Source organism: Balaenoptera physalus, assembly GCF_965194825.1.
Source record: "Balaenoptera physalus genome assembly, chromosome: 19".
In the NCBI taxonomy this organism is placed as follows: domain Eukaryota; kingdom Metazoa; phylum Chordata; class Mammalia; order Artiodactyla; family Balaenopteridae; genus Balaenoptera; species Balaenoptera physalus.
Window position 1 is genome coordinate 67,506,464 of NC_138900.1, and position 27,855 is coordinate 67,534,318.

Consider the following 27,855-nt stretch of genomic DNA (forward strand, 5'->3'; position numbering starts at 1 on the left):
GAGACAGAGCACGGGTGAAGCAGGCTGAGGGGCACAGGGGTCGGCGCCGCCCAGCCCCACCTGGTTCCCGGCTAAGGCCCGCAGCAGCTGGACGTGGGCCTATGTTGCTGGGGGCCCAGGTGGGCGACTCCCGGGTGGCCCCCAGGTGGCTTCTGGCTCTGCCTACAGAGCCCGTCCCAGGCCCCAGCCTGCCCCAGATAAGCCCCAGGTGTGCTCACAGGTGGCTGACATCCCACCCACCTAGGACCAGAGAGCAGGCTTGGGTCAGCCCATTTCAGGCGGGCTGGAGGGTGTAGCTTTCAGAACTCTGGCCAGCCAGAACCGGGCTGGAGTTCTCACTGTGGGAGTGGCCCTGGGGGAGCCTGGATTGCCTCTCTTGCCTCTCCTGCAGACCGGGGAGTCGGGCGGCATCCCCCAAGCCTGCGGTTCCCCACGCTGCTTGCATCAGCCCCTCCTGGAGGGCATGCGCAGACAGCCTCGCCACCCGCATTTCTGAACTCAGCAGGTCCGGAGCGGGCCTGAGACTCTGCACTTGTAACAGGCTGCCAGGGAGGCCCCTGGGGCGACAGCTGCCCAGGTATTCTTTGCAGGTGGAGGCGGGTGAGCCTCTGGGCCTCCCCCTCCATCTTAGCTCAGGGTCAGCCAGCACCGGGGCCGGCCGCAGAGACCTGCGAGCAGCGGCTGGGATTGTGGGTGGGCGTCCCCGCCTGTAACAGACAGGCGCAGCCCACAGTGCCCCAGCCACTGCTCGTCCTGCTGACACTGACGGAGTCTCCCGGGGGGCCAGGGGGACGATGGGGCCAGGCTTGACACCTGCCAGCCGTCACCAGGACTGTCCCTCTGCCTCTCCCCACCCTCCCCTCCCGGGGTCCCGCACGACCTGGGCAGAGCTGGAGACACACATAGACCCGGGCAGCCACCTCCGTGGACAGCCAAGATGCTAATGAACGGCATTTACCGCCACCTGTGCCCCAGACCATGCAGACCTCCCCACGTCGCTCCCACGTCCTCCTTCACACAGAGGAGATGCCCTCGGCACTCCAGGGCCCAGGGGGTGAGAGCGGAGAAGCCCCCTCCCCACTGGGCCCCACAGAAGGGGGAAGCAGCCGGTCACCAGCAGCCACCCGGCCTCGCGGCACCTGCTGTCCACTCAGCTGGCCTCCCTCTCGCCGGGCGCCCTGCCCCCCACCAGCCCGCCTGTCAGGAGGCTGATGGCCTGGCACACGTGCGCCACAGCTGTGGGGACCCGTCAACGCCACGCCTGGCTACAGGGCTGGCGGCCAGTCCCCAGTGACAACCAAAGAAGGAAAACGTGGCCAGCGCCGTGGGCTCCAGGCCACCTCTGTGGGGTGCAGCCCCATCCTGGCCAGCCCTTCATCTGACCAGGCCACCCTGGGGCAGGCAGTCCCGCCATCAGGCCAGGGAGGGCGCTTAGGATGCCAGGCTGGGACGCTGGGGATGCGGGGCCTGGTCGGACCTTCCAAAGCCCTTCCACGCTGGGGCTTCGCTGGAGCACCACAGGCGGAGCAGGCCAGAGAAGCCGCTCCAGGCGGGAGGGTGGACCGAGTGTGCCCGCGATGACGAGGATGCCGCATCGCAAGGAGTCTCGCGCCCACCCCACGGTGTCTGCCGGGCCCGTGGACGGAGCGGGCACTGCCCTGCTGGTGCCCGGCAAGCAGGCCCGAGGCCGTCCACTTACAAAGGAGACACACACGCGCTCCTGGCACATGACAGTCATGGCTCCTGTTATTCCCAAGAAACCCTGTGAGGGGGACGCTGCTGCCAGCCCTGTTTTACAGGCGCAGAGAGGTGCAGCAATCCACCAAGGGCACACAGCACGTATGGTTTGGGTGGGTCTGCAGGGTTCCAAGGCCTGGTTGTCATCAACGCGAACTCTCCCCCTTGCAGGAGAGGCAGCAGTTCCGGGAATCAAACCCAGGTGGATGGAGGTTCTGGGCTGGGTGGGTGGGGGCACCCCTGCGGCTCTCCCAGGTCCCACCTCCAGCCCTGGGTCCTGGGTCCCCAAGAGCTGTGCACAGTAGGGCCACAGGTGCCAGAAACCCCACAAGTCTTGAATCTTGTTTGAGTCTGGCTCTATTGCCTCCTGGCTGTGTGACCTTGGGCAAGTCACCTCACCTCTCTGAGGTGACTCTGTAATGGCCGACGGCAAGCTCTCAGTGAAATTCGGTCATGGTTTATGGAGCAACTTGCGTGCCGGGACCCCGCTCTTGCGGCTGCCCTTGGCACACACCCCAACCCAGAAAGCGGAAAGTGACAGAGCACCTCGGGGAAGAGCAGAGGTGGTGCGGAGACGGTGAGCAACGCATTTGTGGTCAAGGAACAGAGAGCACAAAGGCGGGAGGGGGCGTGCAGGGCCTCTAGCTGTGCAGGGAACTGAGAGGAGGTTGGCTGGGCCGGGCTGGTGGGCAGCAGGGAGCCAGTGAAGGTTCTGCACGGCATCCAGAGACGTCGTCTCTCCTGCCTGAAACCCTCCAGCAGCTTCCACTGCACGTGGGGCTTCCCAGGGTCCTACCCGCCGGCCCGCTCCCACGACACCCAGAGCCCCAGCTCCGAGCCCTCGCACACCCCCCGGGCCACTCCCCCTTCCCTCCTGGGGGTTCAGCTCCGACCTCATGTCCTCAGGAGAGGTGCCCCCACATGAGACATGAGGCTCTCTAGCTCCCCCGGAATGTGATCCCCTGAGATGACCTTGTTTCCTGGCTCACCTGTCGCAGGGTTTCTGGCTGGGCTGGCACTTCTGGAAGGCCGGCCACGCCTGTGCTGGACACCAGGGCAGGACACGAGAATGAGGTCACCACCGGCAGCTCTCCTAGAGGAGGGGTCTCCCTGCTCAGGGGCTGGAGGGGGCAGGTCGGGGGGTCCTGGCTGCCCTGGCTCCAAGGCGGGCCGACACGGGGGCTGCTGGGGGGCTGTGGACGCACGCACAGCTCGCCCTGCACGCTTGCCCTCCTCGGGGCGGCCGCGCGAGGACCACGGGGCGCGAGGGAGCTGAGTTCCAGCCTCCTGACGAGTGGCTGCGTCTGAGCCGGGCTCCTCGCCTCCCTGGGGTGCAGTGCGGATCAAAGGAGGAGGAGAAGCGCTCTCAGTGGGGGGCCGGGCACCCACCGTGGTCACGCCACGCCTGGTGGCAGCTGTTATCACCGTCCTCTCGCCACCTGTGCACCCCCGAGCTGTGTGTGGAACCCTGACCAGCCCGTGCTGGGGCCAAGCCTGCCCGCCTGCTGGCCTGCGTGGCCTGAGGGCACACGGCTAACGAGCTCCCAGACAGGCAGCCTCACTCTCCCAGGAGCCGGCTTCCTGCCCAGCCGCTTTCAAGGGCCCGCGCCAGCCAAAGGCTGCTCCCTCACCCCCTAAGACCCACTGCGAGGCTCGGACCCCCGAGGGCTATGGCACAACCTTACTGCCCATCTGGCAGCCTGTGTGGGGCCACGTAGGCAGAACCCTGCACCCACAAGCCAGCACGAGCAGGAGGTGGGGGGCCTGGGGAGCGGCCTGCTGTCGGGTGTTGAGCGCTGGGGGCCGGTGAGGGGGCGGCTCCCACTCCTGCCAAGGCTGCCGAGGGGGCCAGCGTGGTCAGCTCAGCTGGCAGGGGGCACGTCCCGGCAAGGTCCAGACTCCGCCCAGAAAACCTGGGCCGGCGTCGTGGGGCAGCTCTTCCCCCCTCCCCCATTCGCAGGTACCTCTGTCCCCAGCGTCCACTCCCAGGGAACCTCAGCCCCGGGGGGAGCCAGGCCCCATGTGCTGCACGTCCACACAGCATCTTGTTGGATCCTCGTGGCCTCCCCGGAAGGCGCTGTCAGGGCCCCTGTACCGTGGCATCCTGTGCCGCGCTTATGAGAGGCACTGACCCCATCCATGGGACCCCAGGCTCGAACGGTCCCCCTGCACCCACTCCAGGTCTGCGTTTCCCCTACTCCTGATTCTAGGGTCATTGGGGGCCCTCAGCCCCAGAGATCCTCCACCCAACATCAGGGGTCCTCCTACACAAGCCTCCTTTTAGGGAGCTCTGATTTAGCAGGTCGGTTATGGGGCGCAGGCAGCTGAATGTATGTCAAGCTTTAAGTTCCTTTTTTCTTATGAGATTAATATATAAATAACAGCTTCCCCCATGAGGGCTTAGCACGTGCCCCTCATGCATCAGCCTGCCCACCCCTCAGGACCCCAGGGACCGACTTTGACTAAGAATTCCATACCCCTGCTCGAGGACGCACTGCACCTCAATAGCAGCCCCAGGAGGCAGGTCCTGCCATCGCGCCCATTTTATAGATGGGGAAACTGAGGCTCGGGGAGGACAAGTGACTTGCTCAGGGTCTCAGAGCCTGAGGGCAGCAGGGCCCGAGCCTGGGGACTCTCCAGCGGAGCCTCAAGCCCCCAGGCCCTGCAATCGCTTGGGAGATTAGAAAGTTCTGAAGCCAAGCCAGGGCTCCCTGCATGGGCCGACCAGAACACGGAAAGGGCAGCTGCCTGGGGTTTGAGGTCGGGGCGGGTTCATTGCTCTGAGTCGGTGGGTGACGCCCCGGGCGACCTGACTCTGGGGCAGGGGAGCACAAGGACCACCTTCCCAGCTCCTCGGGCTCTTTCCAGATGTTAGAGCTCCAGGGAGGAGGAATTGGGCTGGCCACGGCATCCCTGTCCCTTCCCCAGCCCCGTCGGCAGCCCCAGAACCCCGCACAGAGATGAAGCAGGAGATGGGGCGGAATCTGAAGACACGTCTGGGCTTATCCCCAGCGGGGCTCCCCGCCAGCTCTCCTGGAGTCCCGCACAGTGCCTTGGCCGGAACGGCGGCCCTTGTGCTGGCGGGTGGGAGACATCTCTAGGGGTGCCAGACCCCTCACCCACGGTCCTGGCTCAGAGGTAGGCAGACAGGGGCGAGGGGCCCAGCCAGTGACTCGTGACCCTCTCACAGCCCTCGGAGGCAGACGGTGCTCCGCTCCATCCTACGGACGGGGAACCGAGGCACAGAGAGGCTAGGCGACCTGCTCGGTTCACACAGCTGAGAAAGGGCTGGAGGTGGCCCCAGCGTCTTACCACCTGCCCCAAGGGCTGCCGCTGGAGGTGCCCCCCATCCATTCTTCTTCTAACTGTCCGTCCCCCCCTCCCCACCGTCCCATTCCGATCCCGTAGGGCTGGGGGTGGTCCCCGCTGGTGATACCCAGTGAGCTAGAGGGTGAGATGTGAGCGGCCCCCCTCGGAGCTGGACTTCCTCCTCCGGCCTCTGTCGCAGCCCCACCCACTGCCCTGCACTCCCAGCCCTCGAGAACATTCCCAGACCCCTGCGGCGCTCCCCAGGGCCCCTGGGAGACCCTGCGTCTTTCCCAGACCGCGGCTACAGTTCCCACTACACGTCACTAATCCGTTGACAGAGGAAGCTGCTCTCTGAGGCCGGGCGGAGCCGGTGGGAAAGAATATGGAACGTGCGGAACAAGCCACCCCATCCATCACTGTCCTTGCCCTCCTGTGTTCCCAGCCCGCCCTGCCCGTCTGGGAACTGGCCACAGCCCAGCGCTCCCAGTCCTGGGGTTCTAGAGCCCTCCACGGGAGGGGGGCCATTAGCATCAGCACAGCCCACTCCCCACCCGTGCTGCCGCAGAAACAGCGGGCCCCGCTTTGATCTTTTGCGGTCTGATTCTGCCGTGACCTCATCTGACCCTCACAGAAGCCTCAGGAAGTGGGAAGGTGGGCCGGTACCGACAGGTAGCACAGCTACGGTGACAGAGTCCGGACCGCGAGCCAGGCCTGAGCCGAGCAGGCCACACGGGTCCCCCGGCCTGGGAGGTGACAGATGAGGAGACCGAGGCCCAGGGCCCAGAGGCCACTCTCTCTGTGGGGTCTCGGGATGTGACCTGTGGCGCACCCACACCCAGTTCCTGGCACTGACCCGCAGGCAGGCAGGGTTCCCCAGGCCCGTGGGAGGCTCGGCAGGAGGCCTGCACCCGGAGGAGGAGCCCTGTGCCTCGGCCCCTCCCCTGCGAGCGGGTGGCCCCTGGGCACACTGCCCGGCCTCAGCCTCTGCAGCTGTAGGTAGGGGGCGAGGAGAGAGCCCCACTGGGCCCGGCTCTGAAGTGCTGGCCTCCGCCCTGGGCCGGGCAGCCGGCCGAGGTTCTGAAGCTCCTGCCAAGGTGGACCGGACGCTGGGCTTTCTTGGAGGCAGAGGGGCGAGCTGGTCCCTGAGACACGTTTCCTAAGAGCATTACCAGCCCCCTTGCCCCTCGGCCGGCATCCTGAGAGTGCCCGCAGGACCCTTTGTGACTGGCCGTCCCCTCTCTGCCCTCACCTCCCACACTCTCCTCCACGTCTTTGCCCGAATGCGAACATCTTTCTCAGCGAAACCAGGTGCCCAAAGTAGGGCCAAGCACACAGAAGGTGCTCCACAAATGCTGTGGAGTCAGGGCCAAGAGAACGGGGAGATGGTCCACGGACAGCGGGACAGTCATAGCCTCCCCAGGCCCACAGGCTCCCCTTCGGCAGATGCCAGTCCTGACCCCCCAGCCCAGAGCCTCGGCCAGAGGCTGGAGGGGAACCTCCCCAGGCAGGTGTCCTCTGGGGCCCCGTCCTCCGTCCTCGGAAGGCCTGCGGGCAGGGCAGCAGCTGGCTGGTGTCAGGTGTCCCGGGAAGAGCCCGAGGTGTCCCAAGCGAGGGCACACAGCCACCCGTCCCCGGCGCCTCCGGGCACGCTCTGTCCTGCTCAGGCCAGACTCTCCCGGGAGGATCGCAGTGTCCCATCCCCACAGACATCCTGCCCAGGGCGGGGCACCCCATCCATCCGGGCCCAGCCTGGGCTCCCGGGACCCTTCATCCCACACCAGCCCTCGAGGAAGACGCCGCTATCACCCCGCTTATGGATGGGGACAGCGGGGCCCAGAGTCACAGTAAGCGAGGTGCCTCCAGGGTCCAGGCCCCCTATTTCCTTTCCCATCAGGTCCAAACTCTGCCTGTGACATTCGGGGGCCCCGCACGGCTTCATCTCCGTGTCCTCCAAGGCCCCGACGGCTGCTGAGTGCCAACGCTCTCTCAGGCTCCTCCTCCGCGTGGCAGAGCCCTCGTCCAGGTGGACGTCGCTGCCCGCTGAAGCGATGAGGAAATTGAGGGGTTGGAGGTCGGGGTTCACGCAAGACCACAGCCCAGCGAGGCTGCAGAGTCCTGACTCTGGCACCACTGGGTCCCGGCCAGGATTTCCCTCCCTCCTTCCCTTCCTTTCTTCTTACAGCCCCTATTACAACACCGCTATGAGCCCCAAAGCCCCTTCTAACTACAAACAGCCCCCAACCCCCCACAAGCGTAGAGGAGACAGAAGCGGGTATGTCTGTGGGGAACTCAGGCAGCGCACGGTGACGTCCACGGCTTCAGGGCATCCCTCGTGGGCAGCACCCGCTCAAAGACGTGCCCGTGTGTCAGACATGGACACCGCGGGGGCCCTCGGACCCCAGTGCAGCGTGGCCGAGCACGGGCACCGTCCCCCAGCAGTGACAGCTCGTGGAGGTGAGAGCAAGGTGCCTCGGCCCACGGGCGGCCCTCCTGCACGCCGGGCGCCCACGGGGTCCCTCTGCGTCCACACGAGGGGTGGACGTTGTTCTGCTCACACGGTCCCAGGCAGGCTTCTGGCCTTATGACCGTCAGGCAGGACCTCGGAAGCCGTGAGAGATGCAGGCGATGCTGGCGGTGCAGGCAAGTCCTTCCTGAGGGCCGGCCCCGCCCCATCACCTGGTCAGCCCCGAGCACCCCCTGGGGACAGATTCACCTCCTTCGAGGCCACTGACCACTGCACACTGGCTGCTGTGGGGCCTGGGCAAGGTGGGACAGACCCACTGCCAGCTCGCAGAGGGGGCGGCGGGACCGCGGGGGCAGACACCTCTGCTTAGGTAGCTCCTGCCCCCAGAATGCCCTCCCCTCCCCTCAAGGCTTCCCGGAGGGTGGGTGGGAGGTTTCTCTCCTGGACCCTGTGATCCAGTCACAGCTCCTGGAACCTGGGGGTCTCGAGCAAGCCGGGCAATCGCCTGAGGGCCAACTTCCTGGAGCAGGAAGAGGGGCATATGGACCCTCCCAGAGCCTCCCAGTGGGTGCGTGTAGGACAAACAAGGGAAAAACTAGGCATGCACCCCAGGAAGCGGCTGCATCTCAGAGGGGCCTGTGACCCCGCTGGACAGGGCTCTCAGGCAGAGGCGGAGGGACTCGGGGGGCTCCAAGGACATGGGGTGACCCCTCACATCGAGATGGGAGGGTTTGACCAGGAGGCTGACCCCTCCCCACCCCCTCCAAGGCCAAGGTCAGGGGACGGCTTGTCTTTGATCCCCGATGCTCTGCAAAGCAACGAGAATTCTGGGGGGCGGGCAGCCCTAATGAGTCCCAGGAGCTGGAACTTGGGCCGCTTCCCACATCTGGTTTGAATCAAGGTCTCCACCGACCGACGAATCAGTAATAATATACACAAGGATTAGTATCTTCCCTCCCTTGGTCTGGGCGGCCCTCCCGCCCCCGCTGGCGCTCCAGCCACGTCCCTTGGATCCTCCCGCGTGGCCCTTCCTGGTCCTGGGGTCTGACCGGGAGGGCTGTTCCTCTGTCCATTGCCGCTGCCGCCGCCGCCGCCCTTCCCACTGCCGCTGCCGCCCTTCCCGCTGCAGAGCGCTTAGCCACCCCGGCCGGCCTGCCTCCAAGGACCCTGTGACCGCTGGGCCTGTGGGTGACAACAAGGTCACCTGTTGCCATGGCAACAACACTGGGCCGGGAGCCAGGAAACCTGGGTCCCCCATCCTGCTCTGTGACCGACTAACTGTGAATCCATAAAATCACCCCAGCATGGCTCTGAGCCTCGGTATACCAATCGGTAAAATGGGCCCGTAACTCCCTCTTCTCGGGTCGGGGGTGGTCTTAGAAAAGGAACCGTAAGGAGCAAGGCCACTGTGGCTCCTGTGTCGGGGAGGTTCCAGCTGGCCTCCCTCCACCCGTCTCAGCCTCTCGGCCGGAGTGTCAGTGGCTTTTCTACCTGAGGCCTCGGTTTTCTCACCTGTGAGATGGGGATGAGAGCAGAGCCGCCCCGTAGAGGCGCGGAGGGATGGGACATGCTCAGCCAGAGGCTCCTTCTAAAAGCCCACAGGCCTGGGCACCAGGCGGGGGCACAGCTCTGATTTTAAACAGGCTCCCTTTTGCTGGGAGCTGCGTATGCGCCTGGGTGTCGAGACCACCTCATCCTGACAAAGCCCGGACGTGTAAGACCCGAGTTACAGATGGGGAAACCGAGGCACAGGGCGCGTGCCCGGGGTCACACGGCCATAATGCGGCAGATCCCACACATGTGCAGCCCTCTGGCTGACGACCCAACTGGTCGCAGGAAGGGTCCGTCACTCTGGACCCTCAGAGCCTGCCCAGAGGGGTGGCGGTGAGCCTCTGTCTGGGGGTGGGGTGGGGGGTCCACAAGAGAATGTCCTGCTGCTCAGGGCAGCCCCTCACAGCCTCAGAGGGGGCGCTGCGGTGGCCAGGCTGCCCCCCGCATCAGCAGGGGCTCACGAATCCCGCTGGTGCTGAGAGGAAGCCGTCTGCCTGGACGGGAAGTTCCCTTCTACCACCGAGATGCCACCGAGATGCTGTGAAACGGGGCCAGACACACTCTCACCACTGTGCTCCAGCCCAGGGGTCGCCTCAGGAGCGGTCCAATCTCCCCTTTGTTCTGGCTGCACGCCCCCAGGCTGGGAGACCCCGTCCCAGATACTCCTGTGCGGCCGCAGGGCCTCCGCACCTGCTGGGACGCCCCCCACGTCCACACAAGGCTGTCTCCTCCTCCTCACTCAGGATTCCGTCCCAATGTTCCCCCTTAAAGGGGCCCTCCTAGCCCCCACCCCTGCCCTTCCTGCTGCATCACCCACTTTACCTCCTGTGGAGCACTTGTCAGCACCCGCGATGGTGGCCCGTGCAGGTCCTCGTGCTCACCACCCCTCGCCCCAAGGACACGGGCCTCGTCTTTCTGTGCACTGCTAACCCCAGACCAGCACCGACGCCTGGTGGTCAGTAAGATGTTCCACAAAGGTGTGCCGACTGACCTGTGAGAAACCCAGAGCGGCCCCGCCTGCCCTTGTGCTGCCTCGGCCCCCGGCCCAGCCCGTTCATGGTCACGTTGGAGAGCTTGGTGGCTGTGGCAGGAGAGCCTGGGCGGAGCTTGGCTTGGGACCTGCCCCTGCCCAGCGGCCCCAGCAGGTAGTGCCCCTGTGTGTGTGGGTGGGGACCGTGGAGCTGTTCTGAGCCTGCCCCACAGCAGTAAAGCTCGGTCGTGGCTGCCTAAGACACTCGCCACCTGGGGGGGTGGACGGATTGCAAAACGGCCTCAATTCTCGCGCCCCCCCCCCCCCCCCCGCCCACTCACACCCCTTGCAATGTGACTGCAGCTCTTTCCACCCAGAGATGGAGTCGATTTCCCTGCCCTTGGATCCGTGCTGGCCCTGGGACTCACTCTGGCCACTAGGATGCGGCAGAAGTGATGTCAGCCATCTCTGAGCCGGACACCAGGCGGTCAGCTCCACTTGCTGTCCTGTTGAGCCTGCTGGAGGGGAAGGCTCACATGGGGCAGGGTCAGCCCAGCTGCCCCAGCTGGGGGTCCAGGCACATGAGGGGCCCAGCCACCCTCAGCAGAGCCAGGAGCAAGGCCAGCCAGGACCAGGACCTCACACATGAGCCGCCCGAAGACTGTAAGCAAGATGAAGGTGGTTGTTTTAAGTCACTAAGTTTTGGGCAGTTTGTTACCCAGCAGTAACTAACAGGTACACGCTGGTACTTAGAACCACAACATTTTGGAGCTGGGAGGGCCCTTAGAGACCCAAGGATCAGATGTTACAGGGGCAGGTTCCAGCTGAACCAGGGCTCCTGCCGCTCTGCTCCCTGTTCTCGTGGAGACGTCTGGGCTCAGATGAGCAGGCCACCCAAGGGACCACGTCTGAGGACATCATCCGGCCCAGACAGTGACCTGCAAGGAAGCTCGCCACGGCACTGCTCGAGAGGGGGATGAGCCCACAGAGAACAGGTCAAATACATCCTCCGGCCAGGGGGTCCTACGGAGCCTGAAATCACGCGGTGGGCACTTTCACTTTGGAAACCGCTTTTCCGTGCCCACAAGCCTGAAGCACTGCACACCCAAGGCACAGCGGTTTGCTCTGAGGCAGGGAATCAACGGAAGTGCAAACAGCCGGGCATCGGCAGCAAAGGACAAGAATACTCACTGGCCACTGTCACAGAGGCCCATCAATAGGTCAAGGGGCAGATCCACATGGCAGAATACTATGCAGCAAGGAAAAAGGACACACATAACTCCATGCACCAACACGGACAAATGTCACCAACATAGGGCTGAGTAAATGACACCAGACCCCAAAGAGGACGGGCCACGTGATTCTACTTTACATGGAGTTCAGAAGCTGGCATTAGGGTCAGGGTGGTAGTCCTGCGACAGGCAGTGACGGGGAAGGGCTCGGGGCCTGGGGCAGGTCAGGGAACGTTGCCTGGTATCTGCACACTCTGTGAACGCTCCCACGTACACTTTTCTATGTGTGTGCTGTACTTCAAATACCCGATTACTAGCAAAAATGGTGCCCCGGAATACCACCTAATAATAAGGAAAATCAAAAGAGGTGGAAACACATGAAACTCCATCTTGTAAATAAACATACGTGCAGAAAAATGACGAGAAACAAAAGGTGACCGTGGTTCCTGGTAGAAGGCTGGTCAGAGCCATTATGTCCGTGTCTGTGTTTTCAAGAAGGGTCTGGGGGTTTGGTTGGACCGAGGAGCCCAGAGCTTCAGCCGAGCGCAGATGCCCCAAACAAGGAGGGGGGCGAGACTTCCTTCTTGGACCGAGCCTGGGTGGTCACAGAGCCAAGCCCACGGCGCCCCGGCGCTGAGCAGGGTTGTGAGGCGGGGAGGGCGGAGCGCTCACAGCAGCTGGAATGGAAAGCCTCCCCGCTCTCCGCCGGCCGCAAACGTGACCCAGATGTCCCCCTGCTCGCCCCGCGGCTGGCGCACAGAGCAAGCACATTCCTCGCCCAGCTGCCCGGGCTGCGCAGCCAAGAGCAGCTCCTGAGAGCTGAGGGGGAGGCGCCCGCCATCTGGGCCGCCCGCCGTGTGTGTGTGCGTGTGTGTGTGTTGGGGGGGGCAGTGGGAGGAAGGGCGCCCTCCTCTCCCAGCACCGGTCCTGGCACTCTGGGAGTCCCCTCCCGTCCACCCATGCACACCTGCCCCCCAAGGGGGAGTGGCTCAGCTGCAGGCTGGCACACCTAGTTAGTGTGAACAGGCTGTGATGATAAACGTGGTGGTGCCTGGGCAGGCACGAAGGGTGTGGGCACGTGGATAGAGAGACGTGAGTGGGTGTGCAGGAGGCGGGGGGATGGCGCTGTGACCCAAGCACGATGGAGAGAGTCCCCTCCTGCAGCTCACGGTGGGGGAGGCGACGGACACACAGGCCACCACACGAGGTTGCGCGGTAGCGGGGAAAAGCCCAGCCTTGGGGGCGGGCAGGCCGGAGTCCAGCCATGGCCTCGTCACTGGGGTGGCCTTGGCTGGGCCTCCTCCTCTGAGCCTTGGTTTCCTCAACTGCACACTCGGGCCGATGTCCCTGCGAGGATTAGGTGCGCGCCTGTTAAGCCCAACACCCTGCTTTGCTCACACACGCACCTGGCGGGGATGTGATGGGGCGGGGGGCCCTGGCACCCCAGGAGCTGCCTCGCCTGGTGGGGGAAGTCCTCCTGGAGCCCAGGACATCTACACTGAGGCCTGAACAAAAGATGTGTCCCCCGAGGGCTGCGGCAGCACCTGGTAGAGGCAGCCGGGCAGAGTGTGCACGTGTGTGCGTTTCCTGGGGGGAAGGGCTGTGACCCCAAGCAAGACTGCAGGACACCCTGGAATAAAAGAGGATCTGATATGTACACGGAGAACCTCTAGAAGGAAACAAAAGCTGCCCCTGGGCAAAGGCAGCAAGGCCCCCTCCTCTCTGCCTCCCTCCTGGACCAGCCCCGCTTTTAAACCACCTCCTGATTTATTTTTAAACTGCCTGCCGCCCACCAGCATTGTGCCCCTCCCCAGCTCTGAACGAAAGTGACAGTAACGTGAGCAACGGAGAGACAATTACAAAGTGCCACTTAGCGAATAAACAGATGCCTTAGTCCAGATTCCTTATTTTAAAAAAGGAATTGACAAAACGCAAGCAACTCGTTGGCCACGACACCCTCTGAGGATGGTCGGTGCTCAGGTTTGGGTGAAGTGGGAAGTCCTGCATCCGCGCAGGCGCACCTGGGCTGAGTGCGTCGCTGGAAGAGGCAGGGAAGCCTTGAAGAAGAGGTGCAGCTGCAGCTGTGCGACTTGCACAGCTGAAGCCGGGAGGGCGTCCCGGTGGAGGGCGCCCCGGTGGAGGGCGCAGCTTGGCAAAAGCAGTGCAGTCGGAACTCCAGGAACAATCTAGTACCGCCTGTGCACGAAGGTGGGGAGCAGGGCGGGGGGGCCGGAGGGTCTGGAAACCTAGGCCACGCGGTTGGGATGCTCCCCTGCCAGCAACGGGGCACCACCGAAGGCTTAGCCGATTCCCAAGGCATTTTTGTTGCTTAAAAAACATGCAGATTGGCTGCATAGCACCTTGAACTCCCCAGAGGAATGTTGCCAAAATATAAAATAATAATGCTGCTCCCGTGAATGCTAAATAATAATTAGGGGCTGGCGGTTTACCCTGCACGCATGGCCCGTCGAGGGCGTCTCTCCAGAGTGCCACATGATTCTCCCGCCAGCCCCGAGACACAGAACGGCCGCCCTTGGCACACGTGGCCCGTGAGGACCCCCCGGTCACCCGTGACGGGAGCCACCGATGCGGACGAGGGGGTGTGGCCCCCAGGATGCTGCCCGCGAGGGCTGAGGGATCCCAGGTGGTGACGTGCACCCGCTCAAGCAGGTTTAGAAGTCACCGCCCGCAGAGGCGGGGGCTGAGGAGGTGGTCTGGGCTGGCTTTGCTCCGAGGGCTGGGGCGTCTCCAGCTCTCACACCCCACTTTCGTTAAGGATGACCCGAGAGCTGGTTTGGCTGAGCTGCGGCGGGCGTCAGCCCGACATGGCGCTGCCCCCGTGCCTGCTGCGGGAGCCCCTGTGGACCGGGACTGGGGCGGGGGCAGGCCTGTGGTCTCTCGCCCCACCCAGAGACAACCAACCCCGCTCTGTGCCCTCTCGCTTCCTGGACGTGGAAGGCCCTGCCCAGGCCCCTCCCTGACCCGCACACCCGGGGACGAAGCCGGGCCCACGAGAGACCCCACCACTGCGGGGGCAGCAGCCCTGGGCCCGAGGCCCTCCCGTCCTCCTGCCTCTGCCTTCACGGAGGAGGCTGGGGGCCACTGGAAAAGCTCACACTTCCTCTGGCAGAGAACTCGGTAAAGACAGGAGGCGAGGTACCCTGGGGGCCTTACAGCTACAGCATTCTATCGCGGTCAAAGCTCATAGCACTGGGGTGGCCATTACTGCCTCCCTTCCCATATGCTCAGAGAGGTCCAGGTCTGCACCCGAGGTCACACAGCACTGGTGCAGGCTGGGCACTCCCAAGGACACAACAGGCACCTCTGGTCCCAGCAGCTCTGTCTACTGCTCACCTCCTCAGATACCTGTGGTTAATTTTACAATTAAACACCAGCAATGCGGGAGAGGCCTGGGGGCAGTGTGGCCTCACGCCACCTCTTGGAGGGAGGGACCGGGCCCCAGCCTCTTTGCATCCTGGGCGCCATCTTCCCAGGGCCCGTCTCCCTGATGGATTCCAAACAGTCCATCTTCTTCCCCAGGAACTGCCGAAACGTTCCAGAAATTCCAATCACATGTCACCCAAAAGTCACCGCCCAGACCCTCCCCCGCAGGGGGGCCAGGAGCCTCAGGGGCCACACACAGCCCGTTTCCAGTGCAGAGAGCTTCTTGCACGTTTGCCACGTGCCATGGGCCATTCGTCTCCCCCCCACTCCCGCTGTCACCTCACGCAGTCCCCGGAACCCCACTATTTCCCTACTTTCAGAGAGTCAGCAACGTGCCCGTGGTGAGAGTGGCAGCCGGCCCCAGGTGGGGGTCACAGTCACACAGGAAACCCGTGACTATAACCTGATCCCACCCCTCCCAGCCCCCACCCACAGTAACCACCGCTGACGGGTCTCCAGTATCCTTCCAGATACTTCTATGTAAACACAACTCTGTGCGTGTGTACGAGACCTGGAGGCTATGCTCAGTCCCGCTGCAGTCTCCTCACCTGTGCAATGGGGAGGATTGGCCCCGCCCCCGAGGGTTAAGAGGAGACGCAGAGGGCTTCCCTGGTGGCACAGTGGTTAAGAGTCTGCCTGCCAATACAGGGGATACGGGTTCAAGCCCTGGTCCGGGAAGATCCCACATGCCATGGAGCAACTAAGCCCATGCGCCACAACTACTGAGCCTGCACTCTAGAGCCTGCGAGCCACAACTACTGAACCCGCATGCCACAACTACTGAGCCTGTGAGCCACAACTACTGAGCCTGCGAGCCACAACTACTGAGCCTGCGAGCCACAACTACTGAGCCCACGAGCCTAGAGCCCGTGCTCCACAAGAGAAGCCACTGCAATAAGAAGTCCATGCACCGCAGCAAGGAGTGGCCCCTGCTTGCTGCAACTAGAGAAAAGCCCGTGTGCAGCAACGAAGACCCAACGCAGCCAAAAATAAATAAATAAAATAAATTAAAAAAAAAGAAAAAGACGCAGAGTAATAACTAGTACAGGCAGCAGCCAGGCATACAGCAAGTGCCAATCTACAACAGGAGACACCCTGAGCACTTGCTTTCTCAAAGGTGCTCCTCTGAGCCCTGCCGCGAGACGGAGGGACGCCACGCCACCACAAAGGCAGGTGGAAAGGAAGCCTCCCCCTCCGCACCCAGAGGAGCCCCAAACTTGGCAGGACGGCGTCCCCTGCCACTTCCCAGCCCTGCCCCCCACCCTGCTGGGTGGTCTCCCCCCCAGCCTGGCCCACCCAGCCTGGAGGCCAGAGCCCCCAGCGGGCCCTGGGGATGACACTAAGGGGACACGAAAGCCTTCTGGGGAGGCAACCCCGTGAGCCAGTGTCCACACAACCTGGGAACAACCTCCTTTCACTGGATTTAAGGAAAACAGAGTCCTCTGGAAGCAAACCTTTTAAACAGATGTTTCCTCTTGGCACGAACTTCCCGGGCGGGGCCTGCGCTCTCACACAGAGGCGCCGGGGAGACCAAGTGATTTCCATTCTTTTTAGGAAGGGGAGGAAAATAGTTTAAAAAATGTGTTTTACAAGCCTGCCTTTGCCATTGTTTATGTAAACAGGTAAATTGTTTCCTGCCTCAATTAAAAACATCTGCCACATAAATGAATACCAATTAACTCATCCTGCTTTTAATTAGTCTGTTAATTACACGCAGGCAGCAGAAAGGATGGCTAGGAGTAGGCGAAGCCGAGCGCGCGCCCCGCCCCCAGCTTGGCAAGGATCTGGGCTGTGTCTGGCTCCTGGTGGATGAGGATGGCAGGGAGGTGGTGGCGCGGTGCCAGCCGGGATTCCCTGATCTGGGGCTGCCGTGTGGGCACCTCCTCCAGGGGCCTCTGGATGGGGTGGAGCCCCCTTCTGCATCCCCTTCTGCCCTCCCCCCCTCATCTCCAGCCACCCCCCTCGTCACTGAAGAGGAAGGAGGGACCTTAAGGGCGGGCGCCCCACTCACATCTTGGCCATATTTTGCTGGGGGAAGGAGGCGGCCAGGGAATGGAGGCCTGTGCCTGGTCCAGAAAGGCCTGCCTGGGAGTGGGGGGGGAATGCAGCTCGGTCAGACGCTGCATCGCATCGTGGCTGCACCCTGAGCACCGGCCTGTCCCCAGGCCGGTTAGAGCCGCCTCAGGAGTGCCCCTCACCCGCCCCCCGCCTGCGCCCCTCCTCCGCAGCCTTCACCATGGTTTGTAATTTCTCACCCTCTTCTGCCTGCTTCCCCGAAGCCCGGCCCAGGGCAGGAGGCGCCCGGTACACGGTACACGCTCTGAGTGAACCTCATCCAGGGAGGCTCGCCCAGGAGATGTCATTATTCCCACTCAGGAGGCTCGGGAGGGCGGCAACCCCTCCAAGGTGTCACATGGTCACATCACCCTTCCTGAGGGGCTGGATTTGAACCCAGGGGAGCCCTGATTCCAGGGTGTACTGACAGCACCGAGTACATCACAGAGGCCAAGCTTGGGAGCCAACGCTGTCCCTGGGGGCTGGGGCTGGCGGGATCTCGAGTCTCACGTCTGATGGGCCCCTGGGGTGCCCCCTCCTTCCACGCCCGGGTCTCTCCTTCCAGGGTGGGGGGCACATCCCGGCCTCCCACAGACACTCTCCCCACATCTCCCCCAGGTTCCCAGGGCTCACAGAAGCGGAAATGGTCAGAGCTGGCTGGCCCCCAGAGCCCACCCAGCCAGAGTGGTGGGTGGGCTTCCACTCACACTCCAGGCCCATCAGGCAGGTGGGCACCAGAGCCGTTCAGCGAGACTGCTGCTGCTGAGGAAAAGGGAAAAGGGAAAGATGTGTCCGACTGATTGGTGATGTCTGCCGTGGGCATCGGAGTGGGCAGAGAATGATAAGCCACGTCTGCCATGGGCATCATAGGAAGTGGATGGAGAGGTACCCAGGATTCAGTCCACCTTTCACCCACAGTGTTCTAGAACAGTCTGCCTCTCCTACGGCCGGTCGGCACCTGCTCAGGAGGCTGCCTGCACCAGGCCTTCTCTGAGAGGTGGTGAACAGTCCACAAATGGACAGGCCAGAGGCCAGGGGCCAACCCCTTCCAAGACCGGGTCCCAGCTCACAGGCCCCACCTGGAATCCTGTCCCGCCCTGGGAGAGGGGGAGGTGTACAGCCAGTGCTAAGTGACCAACAACATATTAGCTCATTTAATCCTTCCAACAGCCCCGTGAGGTTTTTCTGCTCTTTAACAATAACGTCAAAACATAAGGCATGTTACTCCCCCCGTTTTACAGGTGCAACTCACACACAGAGGTTCAGTAACCGCCGGGCACACGGCTGGGAAGCGCAGGGGTGGGGCTCCAGCCAACGACGCAGCTGCGCATGCGCCCAGCCTGAGCGCACACAGCTGCCTGGACCCAACCTGCTCCTCTGCCAGACAAGCAGCGGGCTGCTGGGGGGAGCCACAGCCTTCGGGCTTGAGTTGGGCAGCTGTCCACTTTCTGGCCGCAGGCTGTGAGTGGGTCCCTTCGCTTGGCTCGGCCTCAGCATTTTCCCCGGGAAGTGGGGGGACCCTCACCCTGCCTCGTGACATGGGCGCGAGGATTCTGGGGCTTTCCTGCCAGCCTCCCTGCGTGCCTCCTCTTCCAGGCAGGCCACCAGGCTGAACTCCTGCACGTGGCCGGGCAGTTTCCTGAGCTGCTGGAGGCCAAGGCCAGCGTGGGCCAGGGCCCGCCTGCATGCTGTTGGCGTGCCCGCACCTCAGCCTCGCCGGGTGGGGGCCTCCTGCAGACCTTCTGCAGCGTGCTGTCCCTTCAACACCCGCCGGCCAGCAGCCTCACACGGGTCTGGGCCTTTCTCTGGGGCCTTTTGGCCAATTTGAGCCATAAGATGCGTCTAACAGCAGTTCCCCACAGAGCGCTGGGGCAGCTGGGCCTGACGTGGGGAGCCCCGTGCTGGCTCACCCTGAGCACATCTCCATGCCCGGGGGGCTCTCTGAGGAGCAGCCAGGAAGCAAAGCCGTCCCCAAGGCCCGTCCTTCAGGCCAAGAGATATCTTGCTGGCAGCCCGCAGCCCCGCGTGGTCCAGAGGGCCCGCCTGCTTGCGGGGAGGAACCCAGACTTGCTGGTCAGGACTTCAGATGGGCAGTGGCCACAGGGAAAGGACCACAGGGACCCTCATGTCCCCCACGCCCCGGGCCTGAGGCAAGGGCTCATGATGACCCGAGTCAGAGCAGGGACCCCGCATCCCAGAGGCCACGTCTGCCACGGGAGGGCCGCACGTCGGGGTTTAAACCCCAGTGACCTCCTCTGTGTGTGGCTAGATGAAGCCACCCCCTCAGAGGTGACACAGGCCGTGGGTGGGCAGTTATAACAGAGGGACGGTCCTGCAGAAATGAGAAGCCGCCGGCTAGCGGGCGCTCACTGGTCAAGTCCAAGGTTCAGAGTGTCCACCTGCTACATCAGCCCTGAGGTGGAATCACTGTGCCGCTTCCGAGGGGCACAGGGAGGGCAGGAGCCAGCCCGGGGTCACAGAGCGGCAGCCTCACCCGCCGGCCCTCAGTCCCCTGATCCGGAGAACAGGCTGTGTCCACAGAGGGCAGAGGATATGTTTCCAGCCCCGCCTCCCGCCTTGGACGGCACCAGGCGGGCAGATGGGCCGGCGCTGCTGCAGCCGCGGTGGCAGCTGCTCTGGGAGAGGCGAGCAGGGAGCCGGCTCCACACCTCCCTCCTGAGCGGAACCTTCTGGATGTTTTGACTCATTCCACCAAATGGTCGCACAGAACCTCAAGGAGATCTGGGGGTGGGGCCCTTCTGAGTCAAAACAGCCGAGGGGTTTTCTGCGGAGGAAGGAGCGTTCTCCTGCTCTGCCGGGGCTCTGAGGCCATCCCCCCACCTGACAGCAGGGAAAGCCGAGGCCACCACTGGCCCCGGGGTCTCCCCTCTGACCCTGGGAGGCTAGGCCAGGCCTGTCGTGAGCGCAGGGCACGTGTGGAATCGGGCGGCACTCTATCCGGGGCTGCGCCCTCATCTCCCGTGCTCCCCTCAGGGTGGGCTTCCCGAGGCCGAGAGGTGGGGGGCCCTGATTGCGGCCAAGGCCGCGGGCCGCTCCCAGTCACGTGACACCCTCCCGCCCCGGTAGTGAGACTGTTTCCAGGTGACTTTTTTAAAAAGAGAGCAGCTAAGGAGGCCCCGGCGCCTTGGAGGGAAAACCTGTGTCCGTAGGCCTCACCCTGACGGCCCCCCGCGGCCTGCAGGGCGGCCCCTGTGCAGACGGTGCTCCGTGCAGGTGTGCGGGACTCGCTCGCTTGCCCTTCCTGGGACCCGGGGACGCCCCGCGGCAGTGCGGGCGCTCTGAGCTCATTGTGGTTCAGACCCACAACCGTCCAGCACAGCAAGCTTCCGGGGAGTGAGCGGCACTGACCCGAGGGGCAACCCGGGCCCAGTTCCGGCCTATTCCGGCTCCACAAACCTTCCCCTCAGCTGCCAACGCCCTGAGGATGCCTGCGGGCCCTCCTGGTCTCTGAAATGCCCATCTTCCGACCTTCTCCCAGCAGCGCAGGGTTCAGGGCACAAGCGAGCTTCCCTCTCCTCCCTCTTGGCAGGCCTCGGGGTGGACGGAGAAGGAGCGCCGGCGGTCAGCTTGATCAGGAGGACGGGGTGAGTGCCAAAGCTGCCAGCCACGGGGTCACAGCCTGACCGGCGGGACCGGTTCCAGGTGTCCCGTGCGGCCTCACCCTGGGCTCGCGCACGGAGGCTTCGGCTGCAGGTAACGCAGCCCAGGAGGCCCGCAAGCCTGGGAAGGCGCAGCTCCACGCGGGGATCTCCCTCAGGGACAAACTGGCCGCTGCCGTGCAGTCACGAGGGTGGGGGGCAGGCAGACCCCAGGCGATGCCAGGGCTCCCGTCGGATCAGCCCTGCGAGTGCTTCAGTGCAAAGCACAGGAAGCTCATGACTTTTTCATGCCTTAGTTTTGTTTTTTTTCTATTTTTCGCCAGGCCACGTGGCACGTGGGATCTTAGTTCCCTGACCAGGGATCGAATCCACACGCCCTGCCGAGGAAGCATGGAGTCTTAGCCACTAGACTTCCCCGCCAGGGAAGTCCCCATGCCTTAGTATGTAGGCCACCACCTCCACCAGCCAAAGTCCTCAGTGCCCACCGGCGGCTCCCAGGCCATCCTCTGCCCTTCTCTGCACGCCTCCCTCGTGTCTCTCCAGCCACAAGGCCACCTCGCTGGTCCTCCAATGTGCCAGGCACACTCCTGCCCCAGGGCCTTCACACAGGCTGTTCCCTATGCCAGAGGGGCTGTGCCCTGGTGGCCTCCTGGCTCCCTCCCTTCCAGGCTTCAGCTCAATGTCACCTCATCAGAGAAGCTGGACCTGGCAAGGACAGCAACTTCCCCCCAGCCATAGGCCCTCCCCGCGGGCCCTGGTGGAGAAAATGTTCCTCGTCCCCTTCGTTTATTGTCTGTCTCTCCCCAAACAGAGTAGCAGCCCCACAAGGGGAGCGGTCTGTCCGCTCGATTCTGGAACAGCGCCCGACGCACGGCAGGCTCTCAGGCGCTATTTGTCGAAGGAACGAGCAAGCACCACCGAACCAACTGCGTTCTAATCGACGGCTCGTCTCAGCTAAATGTCACCCAGCTCTGTGCCGGGTAGCAGTGACCCCCACCCTGGGGTCAGCCTCCCGGGCTTCGTCCAGGAAGGAAACAACGGCTGGAAAGCGGGGTCACGCTGCAGGGGGAGCCCTGTGAGCAGATGTGAGTGGAGGCGGGGGGCGGGAAAGCACCGCCTGGAGTCAGAACGCAAACCCCCAGCCCCCCCGAAGCTGGGGTCACGGTGGCTTTGGCCAGGCCCACCCACCCCCAGCAGGCAGGCAGCTCAGAGGAGTGAGGAACTCAAGCTCTGCTGCAGCTCGAGAGCTACACTGTCTTCCAGTTTGGAGAGAAATGAAAAATAATCATCTCATGCACCCTGGCCAGGCCCTGGGTATTCGGATTCTGCCCTGCGTTCAGACAGGCTAGGGGAGGGGCCGGCGCCTCTGGGAGGGGAGGGTCCATCTCTCCTTCTCCAGGGACCCCCCCACGTGGGGTGGGAGCCGGGGTGCCCAGGGGGACAAGCTGTGTCAGCTGATGGCGGACAGGCATACCACGAGGTGCCAGCCTGCTCCTGGCTTTGCAGTGGCCCCCGAGGCCCGGGCTCCCTGGCAGCTGGGAAGGAAAATGCCTAATCTCTCAGTGGTTCCCGGGACGGGGCCGTCTTGGCTGGGGAGACTGAAGCAGAGGTGACCTGGAGTGATCTCCACCGCCCTCCCCTCCTCCGCCCCAGGCCCAGGTTCTGCAGGGTCCCAACCCCCAGGGGCCTGTCCTGACCCCCCACCCTGAAACCTTCCGTAATTCTTCCTGCAGGAGGGGGGCTCCTGGCCACGACACACAGGCTCCTTATACACGAGGAGTCCCCCGTCCTGGGTGGCCAGAGGGAGGATCTGAGGACATCACGAGGTGGAGACTCAGTGTCCCCGCCGGGCCCCATCCAAACTCCCGACCCAGGAATCCGAGAGCCGGCACCTGGTGGTTCTACGCCACGGAATGAGGGGTGTTCTGGCCACAGCAGGCGGAGCTGGATAACTTCTCTGCGAGCTCGCCTGTCCCAGCGAGTTGTTTCTGGGGCGTGCCCTCTCCTGCCTCTCAGCTGCCCCCGGAGTGAGCCCTCGAGACGCCGCCGTTTGGGAGCCAGCGGGGTCAGGTTGAGGTGGACGGCATGGCCCTGGCCGCCTCCCCCCGCGGCCCCCACGCAGGCAGGACTCACGGCCCGACTCCAGGGCTGGAGAGCAGATGAGATAACTGTTTGTGGAACCAAATACAGCGACAGCTTGCAGGCAGGCGGGCCCTGCTGTTCAAACAGCCCTCTCCCAGCACCCGGCGAGGGCATCCCCGCAGCCGCGACCCTGGCATCGCCGCCCGTGAAATGGGGGCGCTCACAGGTGACACACGTTCCTGATCCCCTGGGCCTCCTGTGTGTCAGGCTCCCGCCTGGGCTCTGGGACAGCGGGGAACAGACAGACGAAGTCCTGCCCTCACAGAGCTGACCTTCCAGGAGGCAGATGTGGTGCCGTGCAAAGAAGAGGCCCAGCGGGGAGGGGGAGGGGCGGCCGTGGGCACTCATGCAGAGAGGACTGTTGGGCGGGATGGAGGGGGGCACTGGGAGCCGCGTGTGAGGGTGGGGGGAACACGCAGGCAGAGGGACCCGCCAGTCCCTGGTGTGCAGGGGAAACAGCAAGGCAGGCGGGTCAGGGGAACGTTTTGCAGGGCAGGGCTATGTGGCCTTGAAGCCACCGCAGCAATCTGGGCAATCTGGCTCTGTCCCCAGAGGAGCCACATCTGACTAGTTTTCCGGGGGCCTCTCCGGTTGCCACGTGGAGGCCCCAAACCGCCTGCCCTGTGAGTAGGGGGAGGGCAAGGGTGAAGCCGGAGACCAGGTGCAGAATCTTGCTCATGCCACGGACGCGGGACGCAGGTGCCAAGGAGACGTGGTAACTGTTTGCGGAACCAAATACAAGGACAGCTTGCGGGCAGACGAGCCCTGCCGGCCCAACCACCCTCCAGGCTCCTGGCAGGGCATCCCCGACAGCCAGTAAACACCACCCCGCCCCGCCCCAGGCCAGGGTGTGTCACCTGTGGAAGGAGTGGGCCGACCCGGTTAGGCGACTCTGGGAAGCCGGGCGACCAGGGCGGGAGGCTCTTCTTGTGAATTCGTCCCTCGAAACCTGGGGGACAGCGAGTTAAACCGAGTGACCACTCGGCACAGCGGTTCCTGCCCCAGGAGTGAGCCCAAGAGAGCTGACAACACACCCCCACCCGAAAGTGTGCACACGAAGGTTCACAGCGGATTAGCCACACTCGCCGAAGGTGGAGGCAGCCCAGCTGTCCCTCAGCTGACGATGGACACACACAAAACGTGCAGATCCGCGCAGTCCAATCTCATTGTTAAAAGGAGTGAAGCACTGACACGTGTGACAACACGGACGAACCTCGCTGAGGGGCAGGAGCCAGTCGTGTACCTGAAACGCCCAGAACGGGCAGGTCCACGGTGACGGAAAGCCGAGCAGTGGTTGCCAGGGGCTGGGGCGGGGGGTGGGGTGGGAGTGAATACTGGTGGGTGGGGTGGGAGTGAATACTGGTGGGTATGGGTCTCCTCTTTTTGGGGTGATGAGAATGTTTGGAATTTCATGGTGGTGATGGTTGTACAACATTGTGAATGTGTTAAATGCCACCGAACCGCACACTTAAAAGTGGTTACGGCGGTCAATGTTATGTTCTGTGTACTTTACAATAAAAAAGAAACCCAGTGGGGAGACGGAGGCAGGCAGGACGCGACCTTGTCCTCCCCCCGTGGCCCGTCTGCGTTGCTAACAGCCCAGGACTGGGGAGTCCACGTGTGATGGGGACACGCTGCCCTCCCCGCTTGGCGGCCAGGGCCGGCCCGCAGCAGCGCAAACTGGGAGGGTCATGGCCCTCTTCCCAGGCGCAAGGCTCTCGGTGACCTGGGGGTCCCAGCCCTACAAGTGGGCAGGAGGGTGGTTACCTTGCTGACCCCAACCCAGGCTCCCCTGGGGCTGGTGGTCCCAGGAAGGAAGATGGTGAGGCCGGGCCCCACTGGCTAGTGACCCGCTACCTTCCAACACACGCCCCGCATCCGGAGGCACGCGCTTCGGGAGTCAGCAGGGACCCTGAGGACAGTCTGCCTAAATGACCTCACGAACCAGGAGGCCTAACTGTACTAAAGGCCCCTGCGACGTGAGCATTAGCAGCCGGAAAGGGGTTCGGGGGGCAACTGACGGAACCTCAGCCGCTTTGAGAATCAGATAAAAGCCTTCGGAACGCGGGGTGTTGGCACAGGTCAAGCCCAGGACCGCGTGACCACCCTGACCTGTCCTCCCCTCCACCCCGAAGCCCCCAGGGCCGTACAAGCCCCGACACCTCCACCGACCCGCCCGGGCCAGGAACTGTGCTGGTCCCTAACCAGGGATTTAACGATCACGATTGCAGAGATTCTGAAAAGGTTTCACACGAACAGAGAGGAAACCGAGGCTCCAAGAAACCACATAACATGTTGGAGCCAAGGGCGAGCCTGTGGGCCGAGATTCCAACTGGGCGCCTGACACCCTGAACGAGGCTCTCCCACAACAAAGCCAGGCACATGTGAAGTGACAGGCGTCCTGGGACAGTCCCTGCAGATGGTAGTGACAAGCATCCTGGGACAGTCCTTGTCTAGGTGTAGTGACAGGCATTCTGGGGTGGTCCATGTAGATGGTGGTGACAGGCGTCCTGTGACAGTCCTTGAAAATGGTGGTGACAGGAGTCCTGGGACAGTCCTTGTCTATGTGTAGCGACAGGAGTCCTGGGACAGTCCATGCAGATGGTGGTGACAGGCATCCTGGGACAGTCCATGCAGATGGTGGTGACAGGCATCCATGCAGATGGTGGTGACAGGCATCCTGGGACAGTCTAGGCTGGCTGCACAGCTCCCCTATGAGTGCCCCTGGGGCTGCTGCCCTCGGGACAGTCGAGGGAGGTCACACATCCTTCTTCTGCCTGGTTTTCACAGCCTTGCACACACACTTACGTGCCCCGTGTGCACCCCCCACGTGCACACTCACACACAGGGCTCCCGAGGCAGGGTGAGGTCCACCATGGGCCCCGGAGGGAGCTGCTCCCCCTCCACCAGGGACCTCCCTGCAGCCCGGCCCCCTCCTCACCAAGTCGACGGAAGGGCAGTGAGCTGGGAAGCACACCTTTTCAGGCATAAGTGCCCGGGCTTCAGACCGTTCTGCCCACATGCTGACTGTGGGACAGAAGGGGCCTCTCCAGCCCGTGCTGGGGGCTTGGGCTCGATGCGCAGAGGGGGGCACGGTTCTCCTGGATGAGCTCCACCCTCTTCGGTGCCCATGTCTGGATACTGCGTCCTCCAGGCCCTGTGTCTGCCCACATCTGTCCCCCAGGACCATCTTCTCAAAATGCAAATCTAACCAGCACCCCACCCCACCCCACCCCACCCCACCCAGCCCAGCTCAGGGGGCTTTCCTGGGTCTCTGAGACTCCAGAGACAAAGACCAGAGTCCCCTCTGGGTCCATCATGCCCCACAGTCCTCCCGCCTGGCCCCGGCCCCCTGGCCTCCGTGTGGTCTGTCACCTCCGCAGGGTCGTCCCCAACACATGCCTCACAATGCCACACACCTGCACCCCCAGCGCCATCACAGCAGCCCTCAGTGCTGTGGCCACTTGAGAATTCCCTGTGCCCGCACCCTGCTCTGTCCGACGTGGCGGCCGCCAGCCAGCCAACGTGGTTGCTCAGAACTCAGACTCAGAGTAGTGTAAAACACACGTGGAATTTCAAAGTCTTTTTTCTTTTTTTAAAATTTTATTTATCTTTGGCTGTGTCAGGTCTTCGTTGCTGCGCGCAGGCTTTCTCTACTTGTGGCGAGCGGGGGCTACTCTTCGTTGCGGTGCGTGGGCTTCTCATTGTGGTGGCCTCTCTTGTTGTGGAGCACAGGCTCTAGGTGCGCGGGCTTCAGTAGTCGTGGGACATGGGCTTCAGTAGTCGTGGCTCCCGGGCTCTAGAGCGCAGGCTCAGTAGTTGTGGCGCACAGGCTTAGTTGTTCCATGGCATGTCGGATCTTCCCGGACCAGGGATAGAACCCGTGTCCCCTGCGTTGGCAGGCGGATTTTTATCCACTGCACCACCAGGGAAATCTCTCAAAGTCTTTTTAAAGAAAGATCTCAATAATTGAAAAAAAAACAATTGCCTGTTGAAATGACAATATTTTGGATATATTGGGTTAAATAACATATATCAGTAAAATTATGTGGGTTTCCTTTTCCTTTTTCCCTTTTCTCATTGCGGCCACAATCGTAAGTGACACAGTCTGCTCTGCTTGTGGGTGCTGGGCGCAGGCTGGGCTCACCAGGCCGTGGGGGCCGATGCGTCCTGGGAGAAGCGTCATTCAGAGCATCTCCTGTGGGACACGGCCTCGGGGGTCCCAGAGGGCACATGGCATGTCCCACCCTCTAACAGCTACTCGGATCACAAACCGAGCAGACTCCAAACTTCCGTGAGGTCTCCGAATAGTCCAAAGAGACACCGGCACGTAGAGAGGCCGTCTCAGGGCTCAGGGACTCTCCGTCCACACACGATCGGACCCCGGGGAGTCATCTGGGCAAAGAGCACGTGAGTGGACAAGATCAACGGTTGGCGGGCCACGTGGAGAGGGTCTCAGCCAGACCTCCGACCCTGAGCCTTCACAAGCGGGGATCTTCCCCAGGTAAAAGCAACGCCTGTAGTGCTGTCCAGTCCGTACTCCAAGGCGCGTGGCAGATGGGGTCACAGCAAGGCGGTGTCGTCCTGTCCCCTGCCTGTAGACAGGCACCTGGTGGGACGAGCACGGCTGCTCGTCAAGGGAGTGGATAGGACCGCGTGCCCTGTACTCTCCTGCCCAGATGTTCTCTACGTCAGCAGAAGGACCTCTCTGCCAGGAGCATGGCCACCCCCGCCGTCCACGTCCGCGCTGCCAGCACAGCCTGGTGTGCAAGTGTCAGCACACAAACACCTGCCCTTCCCTCCGCCCTGTGCACAGCCAGCTCAGACACGGAATGCTGCCGTCTGTGCTCTGCCCGGGGCAGGGGTGGCCGGTGCCCCACTCTGACTTCTCAGGGGCAGGGAGGTCGGAGGAAAGGGCCCCTGTGTTTACTGCGCTCACGACTCCAGGCTGGGCTGGGTGGGCTCGGGAAGCCCAAGGCCCAGGGAGAAGTTGCACCAGCTGTTGGCGGAAACACAGAGGCTCTGGACTCAGATGACCTGGGCTCCTGAGTGGGAATCCCACCTCTGCCACCGAGGTGGGATGTCATGACGCTACTGGATGTCACGATGCCAGCCCCAGTTTCCCTCTGTGAGCTGGGAGGGGAGCGGAGCATGGGGGTGCAGGGCACGCAGCCCCGCTCCCTGGCTCTGAGCTAGCTGCGTCCCCAGCGTGGGGAGGAGGGTCAGCAGGCGTGGGGGCCTGGGCTGCGCTGGAGGACACAGCCTGTCTCTCTGGATCACCCCGGTTCGGGCAGGAGGACACAGGCGCAAGCTGGGAATCAGAGAAACAGG

The 27,855-nt window shown here is 63.2% G+C and overlaps 1 protein-coding gene across 5 annotated transcripts in view; it reads right to left on the bottom strand.

Annotated features, from left to right (window-relative positions):
• LOC309649212 (protein CBFA2T3) overlaps positions 1-27,855 on the bottom strand; it is a 65,900-nt gene that overhangs the window by 31,138 nt on the left and 6,907 nt on the right. Inside the window, exon 1 of one of the 5 annotated variants that reach the window (XM_082438950.1) lies at positions 2,727-2,747. The exons of the other annotated variants lie outside the window; for them this stretch is intronic. The gene's annotated coding sequence lies outside the window, so the exon portion shown is untranslated. Of the gene's footprint in view, positions 1-2,726; positions 2,748-27,855 lie in introns of those variants that run through there. 5 annotated transcript variants of the gene reach the window in all.